General features: G+C 49.0%; 1 non-coding gene across 1 annotated transcript; it reads left to right on the top strand.

Moving 5' to 3' along the window:
• Window positions 1-5,770: 5,770 nt before the first annotated feature.
• Window positions 5,771-5,828, top strand: LOC148666621 (U7 small nuclear RNA). Its single transcript, XR_015938903.1, has one exon. It is a non-coding gene; the product is annotated as a U7 small nuclear RNA (small nuclear RNA).
• Window positions 5,829-10,922: the final 5,094 nt, after the last annotated feature.

The following is a 10,922-nucleotide window of genomic DNA, read 5'->3' as shown; positions in this document are numbered from 1 at the left end:
CCCCACATCCGCTCCCTGAGGGCACAGGTTTCTATACGGCATTCCTGAACTATTTGCACTAATGAGCCCGGGCCTTTTTCCCGTCTCGCCGCTACGCATATGGGTCTTTTTCCGCCCTCCTGCTACCTACGGTTAGGCCCCTTGGACGTCCGTGACAAGATGGCCTCAATGCAGGAGAGGATAGCACTCAGCTCTGTACTCTCTCTTCCCTCCTCATCAACTACACTTTCCATGACAGACTTGGAGCCTACCACTTTCCTGAAAAAGAAGCGAGTACACTTCTCATTTTCTTCCAAGAACTGCACTCAGCTTCTTAACAGCACTCCTCGACTACTTTCTTCCGCTATGCTCCAGACATCCTTTTTTAAAAGGGTGATATCCTCGAGCACATCGAAGCCACTGTGCAGCATCGTGTAGAGACGCTGCAGCTGCCTCTGTTTCCTGGCTAACACTCCTCTCCGTCTGGCAGCCTTCCTTCCCTTAGCCATGAAAAAGACCCTCGTCCTCACCTTCACCTCCTCCCACCATCCTCCTACTGACCCATACAGACACTGCAAGGACAGCCACTGTGATAGTCTCTCCTTGTAGCAGGATACTACCCCGTCATTCTCTAGCAGCTTTGTGTTGAGTTTCCAGAGGCCTGGGCCAAAGAAAGTCCCGCCCTGGAGTTCCACTCTACACCCTAAAGCTTGATGATCTGAGAAGAAGACAGGCTGAAGAGTGACCCCAACAACTTTCACTCTCTCTGAGGCAAAGCAATAGTCAGTTCTGGAGCTGCTATTCCTCCCTGACCATGTATATCCTGCCGTTGTGGGATATATACATCTATATGTGTCTGAGAGTTTAAAGTCTTGAACTAAGTTTTACAGGGCCAGTGAGCTGGAATCCAATTTTATCGGCCTTTTGGCTAAGATCAAGTTCAAGTGGCATGCCCGCAGTTCCTGTCTTTCCAAAGTTCTAGAAGGCGATCGAAGATCCTGAAGAGTGCTTGAGCTGGTATCGCCCGAGGTTGAGCCTAGGGGGTTAAGGCCAAGCAGCAGCTGAGCTGGGTGGGATCCGGCAGCAACGTTCTCTCTCTCTGCTCTCTCCTCTCCCCTCCCCCTTTCTCTTGCTCCGCCTCCTTGGCCTCTTGGCTGGGAGTAGGTACTCGTGGCCTGCCCGCAGTGCTTGCTTTCTTCCTCGAGACTCGGAAGCGCTATCCGCTTCTTCTCTCTCTCTCTGCCTCCTTGGCCTCTTGGCGGGGAGTAGGTACTCGTGGCCTGCCCGCAGTTCTTAGTTTCTTCCTGGAGACTCGGAAGCATTATCCGCTCCCTCTCTCTCTCTCCTCCTGCGCCTGCACCTAGCTGGGCTTTGCCCACAAGGACAAAGGCCAGGGCTCCCTCGCTGCTCCTTTAGCAGCTAAACCCTCCTCTCCACAGGACCTTGCTCTCTCTCTTTCTCTCCTTTTTTCTTTTTTCTCCTTTCCAGATGGCAGACAAGAAGACACTGATCCGGTTCCACTGGACCAAGAAAACAGAGACGATGCCAACTGCGAAATCCTTTTTCATTACCTTCCTGAGAGGGATCCTGCAGTTGGTGGCCGGAGATCTCTACTGCCTGCAAGACAACAAGGCAGAGAGATACATGGAGACCTACATGGCCACAGACGCCTCATATGAAAAGGCAACGAAAATGATCAGAGAAAAAGGTAAGCACCCCGGTTTCTCTGATTTCAGGCCGGAGCCTATGAGGAAGACAAACCAGAGGACCATCACAGTCCTCACATACAACCCCTATGAACCAATGGAACTGGTAACAGCGTACCTAGGGAGGTATGTAACTGTGGTGGGCAAACCGACGGAGATCAGGGACAGTTGCGGCGTCTGGTACGGCAAACGCCAGTACCGAGTCCTCCTGAAAGAGGACCCAGAGGGCGTCGACGGTTTCCAGCACCCCCCAGCCCACTTCAACATCGGAGCCGACAGGGGGTACCTTTACTACCCCAGGATGCCACAAGGAGAACACGTGTGAGATCGTCAGATGTCACAACTGTAACAAAGAGGGGCACCTCCTTCACCAATGCAAGGTAAGCAAACCTTCATTTGCGCAGGTGGTGGAAGCCGGCGGGCAGAAACCGGTCTCAAGACAAAGGGAGAGAGGTGAGAACAAAGAACCCGCACCTCCCCCGCAGAGAACCGAAACTGCCGAGGCCACACCCCCAGCTGCACCAGTGCCACAAGATGGCTGCCAGGACGACGGACAAAATGGCCGACCGGAGAAAGGGCCCTAATAACTCCCAGCAAGAAGGGAAAGAGAAAGCGGGAGAAGAGATGCAGGGCGGATCCACCTTCGGAAGGACAAAGGAAAAGAGTGGTAAGGGAGAACCGTTTCCTCGTCCTAGAGGAAACGGAACTTTCTTCCCCCGAGGCCCAGTAACAACCGGAGGAGGCAGCCCAGGAAATGGAAACCCTCCCCCCCAAGGCCCAAAGACGACAGGAAGTGACAGCCCAGGAAACAGAACCCCCCTCCCCCGAGTCCCACGGACAACAGGAGGAGGCAGCCCAGGAAGAGGTAACCCCCTCCCCCGAGGCCCAGGGACAACAGGAAGAGGCAGCCCAGGATGTCGGAACCCCCTCCCCCCAGGGCCCAGGAACAACAGGAAGAGGCAGCCCAGGAAGTGGAGCCCCCCTCCCCCAAGGCCCAGGAGCAACTGGAGGTCCCCGAAACTCCTGGAGAAAGGGAAGAAAAAAGCCTTCCTGAAGCGGTGGCGGAGAGTATCCTCGAGGAAGACGAGGATTACTTTGAAGCCGCCCTGGAGCCGGGACTGATGGTAGGGCTGGACCTGTCCAGCATGTTTACCTTTCAGTCCCCAGCGAGACCTGGAGGGAGCCCAGCATATTCCCCCCAGGACCCGAACGAGAGGAGTTACATCTAGGCTAAACAGTGCCCAGATGTAGACTCCCAAGTTTTCCACTGTAAGCACAAAGAGAGGAGGTTCAACTTTCACTTGTTTAATCATGATTGTGAAACTTACCTTTCTAACAACTAACGTGAGAGGGCTAATAGACCCGTTGAAAAGACGGGGAGTCTTTCATGATCTGGCCTCTCAGTTTGTTTCTTACAGGAGGTCCACCTGAAGGATGAAAGCGACAAGCTGACATTCACCAGGGAATGGATGAAGGGAGAATCATGCTGGAGTGTAGGAGGGGTCCACTCTTCCGGAGTGGGAATCCTCCTCGGAAACCCAGAGATGACGCTGGTTTCCTCCTTCCCGGTGGTGCAGGGCCGGATCCTGGTCGCACACATCGACTGGAGGGGGCAGAAGTTGAAAGCAATTAACGTCTATGCTCCAACAGAACCCTCTATCCTGAAGGAAGTGTTTGCTGACCTGGCCAGCTGCTGCACCACCAACAGACAGGTGGTGCTTGGCGGGGACTTCAACGTCGACCGGGAGAAGGGGAGCGACGCTAGCTCGGCAGAGCTGGAGTCGCTACTTAAGCAGTTCTCCCTAGTAGACGGCTTCAGACGGTGTCGCCCTAACGACGCCGGAACAACCTGGAAAAACTCCTGGGGAGTGTGCAGCCGCCTGGACTACATCTTCCTGCACACGACCTGCTCCCTGGAGTCGGCGACGGTGTCCCCGGCGTGGTATTCCGACCACGAGCGCTTGACGGTGGTGGCTAACACCAGCCTGCCGGCATTCGGTCGTGGGTACTGGAAGCTGAACCGGGAGATACTGGAGGAAGACGACTTCAGGGCACTGTTCCGGAAAGACTACGCGAGCTGGGGCGATCTGAGAGACGGCTACAGCTCCGTGGTGGAATGGTGGGAGTCAGTGAAAGACAGGACCCGAACCCTGGCGCAGACGTACTGCAGACGGAAGGCGGCCAGGGAGAGGAAGGAAGCTGCACGACTCCAGAGACAACTAGAGGAGGAGTACAGCTCGGCTAACGGGGGAGGAGCCTTCAATTCAGCCCGGGAACGGGACCTGAAGGAGAGGCTCCGCAAACTCAATCAGGTCCGAGGAGCCCAGAAAAAGAGGGTGATCCACGGCCTGAGACGGGGAGATGGAGAGGAAGTGCTGGACGAGAGCGACAAGGTAGAAGCGGCCACCGCTTTCTACACGGAGCTCTTTTCAGAAAAGCAGACGGAGGTGGAGGCAGGCGATGCTTTTCTGGAGGAGCTGAAGGCACGAGTACCTGAGGAGGTGAGGGAGGACTTGGAGGGTCCGATCGCGGCCGAGGAGCTGAAGGCGGCGCTCTTGTCCATGGAGAATGGCAAGGTGCCAGGGCCGGACGGAATCCCCAAGGAATTCTACACCTGCTTCTGGGACACCCTGGCGGCAGATCTGGTGGAAGTGGCGCAGGAGATTTTCCGCCGGGTGAAACTCGGAGACACCATGAGGGAGGGCATCATCTCCCTGCTCTTCAAGAGCCCTTAGCAGAGACGGTGTGACGGGACCCTGGAGATACCGGGAGGCGTGGGGGAAACCCAGAAGATCTCCCAGTACGCCGACGACACGACGCTGTTCCTGAGGTCGGACAGGGGGTTGAGGAGGGCCCTGCAGGTCATGGAGCAATACTCCAGAGCCTTGGGGTCGAAACTCAACCGCCGAAAGAGCAAACTGAAGTTCTTCGGGCCCTGGAAGTACAGGACGACGGCGCCGGAGGGTCTCGTGCTCTGCACGGAGCCCCTCAAAATACTGGGGGTTTCCTTCCAGAGCCAGGACAACGAGACCAACAACTAGACCAAGAGGATCGCCAAGGTGAACGCGAAGCTGGGTCTGTGGAAAACGCGGTCGCTGTCCTACACAGGGAAAGTGATGGTGTTGAAAGCAGACATCCTGCCGGCTTTGGTTTACCTGGCGGTGGTGTACACGCTGCCGGCCAGACTCAGACGAGCGCTGCAAGGGATGATCTTCGGCTTCGTCTGGGGCGGCAAGTATTAGTACATCACGGATGTGTCAGCCGGTCGAGGAAGGGGGTCGAGATGTCCCACATTTCCCCATGAAACTCGACTGCATCTTCTACTGCAACCTCTGTCGGGCGCTGCGGGAGCCCATCGGACCTCAGGAGGAGGACAAAGCGCCTAGTCGCCAAATGGGGTTTCCCCACGGCGAGGGAGCGCTGGAAAGGACTTTGGGCCCTATACAGGGATTAAAGGACAATAGCAAGTGCTAGGTTTGGAGGGACTCTGTTAATTGCGCAAATTCGCCCCCACTTGCAAAGATTGATAACGGACAATCAATCTCCGTTCCGCCGTTGTTTTTTATTACATGGAGTGTTAATATGTGTGAGATGTTCCTTTTGAGATGTTTTTTTTGCGGAATAAAGTATATTTTGTAGAACAAAAAAAATCTTATGCCAAGGTTTACAAGTTATCTGTTGAACTACATTCTAATAGGTGTGGTCACATTCCAGGTCATTTGTTTACGTTTTTGTTTCTGGAGCAACTGTTAGATGAAATGTGCTAATATGTAACCTAACTCCAGTGTGAATAACTAGAAGAGGGGAGCAGCTCCATTCCAGACCAAGGGAGCTTTGAGATTGGCTGGGCCAGATCTCTCATTTGCATATCTGATTTGGAAATACAACACTAAACCCCCTTCTTGCATGGATTTAACTTGCACTCAAGAGTCCCCTACTGTGTATTGCTACTTATTTTTTATGATAAGTGGTGATTACCAGTTGACAGGTTTTATTTGTTGAATTATAAATGTTTCTGTATTATCACCCTGAATGGCCTGTACTCACGGTTTGGTAGGGTATGTGTTTTCATTTCTTTGACCAAATGGAATTTTTGCTCTTTTAGTATTTGTCTAGAAGGCTTTCTGAAGTCAGGAAGCCCATTTATTTGGTGAAAAAAGATTCTGTATTAATATTAATATTTCTCATATAACATAAATAGGGTCTTCTATGAATAAAAAGATCTTGCACTTGGACATCTTAATAAAGCTGTGTGCTTCCATACAATCGAGCAGTTTTGATTCCTAATATTTGACCTTAGGTGTGGGAATGGGTCTTTTTTGCCATTTGATTTCCAATTGATCAGCACAGTATAGAAAATAGACCCATAAAGTAACCTCAGCAGTGACAAATGTGCAAAAAGTGATCACTTGTTTTCGCCCGCTTTCAAACTGAAACCCTTTGGTGTGTTAAGAGAATGTGATAACCACTGCACTGCGCAAGGTGGGAATGGGTGACTTGCAGAGAGTGTTGAACTTCAAGAAACGACTTCCCTCAGGAATATATTACCACATTCTGAAGAGGAGATTTTCTCCATTTCTGTAGTCTGACTTCCTCTTTTGCTAGAGAGCTGTAGAATGTGGAGTCACCTATCCAGCTCTGGGAGCAGTGTGTTACTGCCGGATGAGCACAGTAAATTAATACAGCAGAATAAACACACTGTGAGTATTTGAAGGGAATTAACAATCTTTTAAGTCTCGCCATGTTCAATGCTGCTGTCATTTCTGTAATATTGTGATTATCACGTTCATCACACATGCGCAAGATCCCCTGTTTGAAATTGGACAGAAACAGGTGTCTTTTTATCTTCTCACATTTTGCACTCCCGCCAGTGTTTTATGGATCTTGTTTTGTTTTATTGCAAGAATTCGAATTTCCTGTGTCATTCATGATCACATCAAACAGCCAGCAGATCATGTCACCTTTCAGATAGTCATTCTTCTGCTTCCTAAATTTCCTAGAGACAGGTCTTTTCAGCAGAACTGACAAACGTGGCAAAGCAACCTGATAAGACCAGGTCCTAGAAGTCACTACCCAGTCAGTTACTACTGCCAAAATGCAAGCCCTTCCTCCAGCCTGAAGACGTTGATCCTACATTACTCATGAAGAAGATGTATCTACCAAACCTCAGAGAGCTGAGCTGGATCACTACCCTTCTGAATGACATTGCAGTAACACTCTACCACTCCTCTTCGTGCACTCATGCTGGAACTTTGGGAGGCTACTGCAGACAGCAGAGGTTGGATCGTACACAGAGGTTGAAATAGCTCAGCTGAGAAAGCCTTAGACTGATGCTCTAAAGGTCCCTGGTTCAATCTGGGGTTTTGGCATTTTGTTTCGTTGCGCCATTTGCTCCTCTCTGCAATACCCTGTGTCCAAAGTCACACTTCCCTTTCTCAGCCTGAATCCCAAACTAGAGTCTTTGTGTCCTTGAGTCCCTCTTTTACCGAAAAGTGATGAAGTACAGAAATAACTTAACATGTTTTGCACTCCTTATGGTGTTTTATGGTGGGACCTGTATTTCTCTATGAATTTCCTTAGTGACAGCCCATTTGTTTTCAATATATTTCTGGTGACGTTATTACAGCCGTCTCCCCTGGTGGCTTGTTTTCATATCCCACTTCTGACAATGACTTTTCTTATGTCACTTTGATAGGAGTACAATTGGAAAAAAAACTAAAATGTGTGTAGTTGTTTCCATATCAAACCTGTCTTCCATTTTATACAGTATTCCACAGGAGTGAATCAATTCCTTGTTTAATTTTGCAAATGACCCTACTGTCAAAAAATCAAAATTCCCATGTAGCCAAGGAGTTGCTGAAAAGCAACTTCACTTTGATGTTTTGTGTTGTTATAACTAATTCATCTCCTTTAAAAAAAATAGATTTCTGTAGAAGAAAGGTGTCTCACACTACAGTTTAAATTGTAAACAGGTCATAGAAAAAGCTCCTTAGCTCCCTGTCGGGAATCAAACCCCACTCTCCTGTATGACAGGCAGGGATTCTCACCATGGTTAAATTGCAACCGTAATAATATTGACAACATTAATAAATGCATATATAATTGAAATTGAAAACACATCTAACACAGCATCTTTTCTGGTTATATACCACAATGCATTGCTGATATTTGTTGTTTGCCATTTAGGTTAAATACTGTCATGTTTTTCTCAGCAATCGTCTTTTGATGCGTAAGTATAAATAATGATAATACTATTTGAATACATACAGGTCTTAATATTATTTTGATTAAAATAGGAACAAGTTATAGGTTTATTCCATGCTGAAAAAAAGAAGAAAGAGAACACAATGTTTCGGCCGTGGAGCCTTCTTCAGGTGTGAGAGAGACAGGGCAGTAGGCAAAGGTAAAGTAGCGGGAGAACAAAGGTTGGGAGGGAGGAGGAGTGAGAGGCGGGAGCAGGGGACAGAAAGAGAGGCCAATCAAGAGGTGTGAAGTCAGAATGGGTGCAGAGAGGTGTGAAATGAAACTTCCAATGAATGGAGAAAATTTAAAAGAACAGTAGTCTGTCGTTAAGGGAAGGGAGAATGTGTGATCCTAGCTGCAGAATAATTTTAGTTTCTGTGGTCTTTCTGATGTATGAGTTCGGAAAACTGTCTTTGAGAACACAGACGGAGAGATTAGAGTGGTCGTGGCCGTCAGAGGTGAAATGAGAAACAATGGGCTTGGAGAGATCTTTAATCTTCACAGCCCTGACGTGTTCTCTGAAGCGGTCTCCGAGTCTCCTTCCTGTTTCTCCAATGTAGATGGCTGGGCATTTACTGCAAGAGATACAGTAAATAAGGTTGCTGGAGATACAAGATGCTGTCTGGGTGATCCGGAATTGTCCTGAAGGGCCTTGAATGAGTGTGGTGGTGGCTGTGTACTTGCAACTAATACAGCGAGCTCTGTTGCAACGGAAAGTGCCTGGTGTGGATGGTTGTTGAGGGCGGTCAAGGGAGCTGTGAACAAGGAGGTTACGCAGATTAGGTGGTCAGCGGATATGAGATGATAGGGCGATCAGAAAAGAGGGCCCCAATGGAGGGATCATCCTGTAGGATGGAAAAGTTGTGGTTAATGGTCCTGGGGATAGGAAGTGTGTTAGGGTGGTAAGGAAGCACCAGAGGAATGCGGTTGTTACGGCGAGAGTTCCTGATCAGGTTGATGGTCTGGGGGTGTTTTTGGCTCGGGCAAGGGCCCTGTCAATCACACTGCTGGGGTATCCTCTGTTGATAAAAAATGAGTACATTTCGAGGGCTTTGAGTGGACAGTTGGTAGACAAGTGGATGTCTACGGGGGTAGTTGATAGACAAGTGGATGTCTAGAAACGGAAGAGTGGTGGAAGATATGTTAACCGTATATTTGAGGGACGGGTGGAAGTTGGTGAAATGGTGCAGGAAGAACTCAAGCTGATCGTTGGAGCATGTGGCGGCACCAACGCAGTCATCAATATATTGTTTGTAGAAGTCAGGGACATAGCCAGTGTAGGAAGCGAAGAAGCGTTCTTCTACCCAGCCGACAAAAATGTTGGCATAGCTGGGTCCCATTCTGGTGCCCATGGCAACTCCACTGACCTTTTGGTAAAAAAGATTATTGAAAGAGAATGCGTTCAGTGTGAGGACCAATTCTGCAAGGCGTACCATGGTGTGGGTGGGTGGATCAAGCACTGTGCGTTTGTCCAGCGTGTGCTTGAGGGCTGTAAGGCCGTCATTATGGGGAATGACGGTGTACAGAGATGTGATATCCATGGTAAAAATGTGGCATTCGGTACCCTGAAATTGGAAACCATTGAAAAGTTGGAGCGCGTGGTTGGTGTCTTTGATGTATGAGGGAAGATCTTCAACCAGCGGTCTCATGAGGCTGTCGAGAAAGGCTGAGATGTAAGTAGTTGGACAGTTACATGCTGATACGATGGGCCGTCCAGGGGTGTCCGGTTTGTGGATTTTGGGGAGGAGGTAAAATTGAGATACCTGTGGATGTTCCATGATGAGCCGGTTCGCCTCCTGGGGGAGCTCGTTACCGCTGATAAGAAGGGAAATGGTGGATACCACTTCCTTTTGGTAGTCAGTGGTAGGGTCCTGTTGGAGACGGAGGTAGGCAGAAGTGTCAGTTAGTTGTCTAGAGGCTTCAAAGACATATAGATCCTTATGCCACACCACAACAGCACCTCCTTTGTCCGCTGGTTTGATGACGATATCATCCCTGTTGCGGAGAGACTGGAGCGCCTGATTTTCTCCTTGGGTGAGGTTAGACCTATGTTTACTGGGTATAGAGAGTGCCTTGGGAGCTTGATTAGTGCATTGGTTGATGAAATAATCAACTGGTGGAAAACGGCCAGAGGAGGGAGTCCAACAGCTCTGTTTGGGATTAATGTTGTTAATGACATCAATAACCGGGTTGTTATCAGCTGCCTGTGAAGAGGAATTGTCGGCAAAATGTGCTCTGAGACGGATCCTGCGGTAAAAGTGGTTAAGGTCGACATTGGTCTGGGGGATGTCCAGCTTCCTTGGAACTGGTACAAAACTGAGCCCTTTGCTGAGGAGGGATCGCTCATCCTAATGTAATCGCTCATATAATCGCTCATCCTAACATGTAAATCTTTATACATGTTATTATACACATAAAGTAAACTGCATGACTAGAACCAATTCTGTTCTAATCTACCATAAGTAAGAGTAATTATAGTCAACATTTAGTTGACTAGACTAAATCAAAAGTGGGTGACTACAAAGTAACTAATAGACATTTTAGGAACAAGTACAGGTTTGTTCCATGCTGAAAAGAGAAGAAAACGCAAAGTGTCAGCTGAGGAACCTTTAACAGATGTCACATGCTGACGCAGTTACCTACTTCAACTAATAGACATTTCAGTTGACTTGACTAAGACTATGATTAAATCAAAAACTAAAGTGGTGACTAAAGCGGTGTATTTTTAAGTCACCTGACTGGATAAAACCCTTTCCACACTGACTGCAGCTGGAAGGTCCCTCTCTGGTGTGATTAGGTGCAGTGGCTCTGTAGCTAAGGATGTATATCTGTGGGTGGAAAGTTGCTGGTTCAAATCCCACAGCTGGCAGAGAAATCCTATGCTGGTGGGCCCCTGAGCAAGGCCCTTAACCACAACTACACCAGAGATGCTGACCCCTAGCTTCTCTTCCTATCTGTGGGCCTCATAGTGAGAGTGTTGTGAGAAGACAAAAT

This window comes from Lepisosteus platostomus, chromosome 5 (genome assembly GCF_059453375.1).
Source record: "Lepisosteus platostomus isolate fLepPlt1 chromosome 5, fLepPlt1.hap1, whole genome shotgun sequence".
Lineage (NCBI taxonomy): Eukaryota > Metazoa > Chordata > Actinopteri > Semionotiformes > Lepisosteidae > Lepisosteus > Lepisosteus platostomus.
Note: the sequence above shows the minus strand (reverse complement) of the source record. Positions and strands in the feature narration are given on the sequence as shown.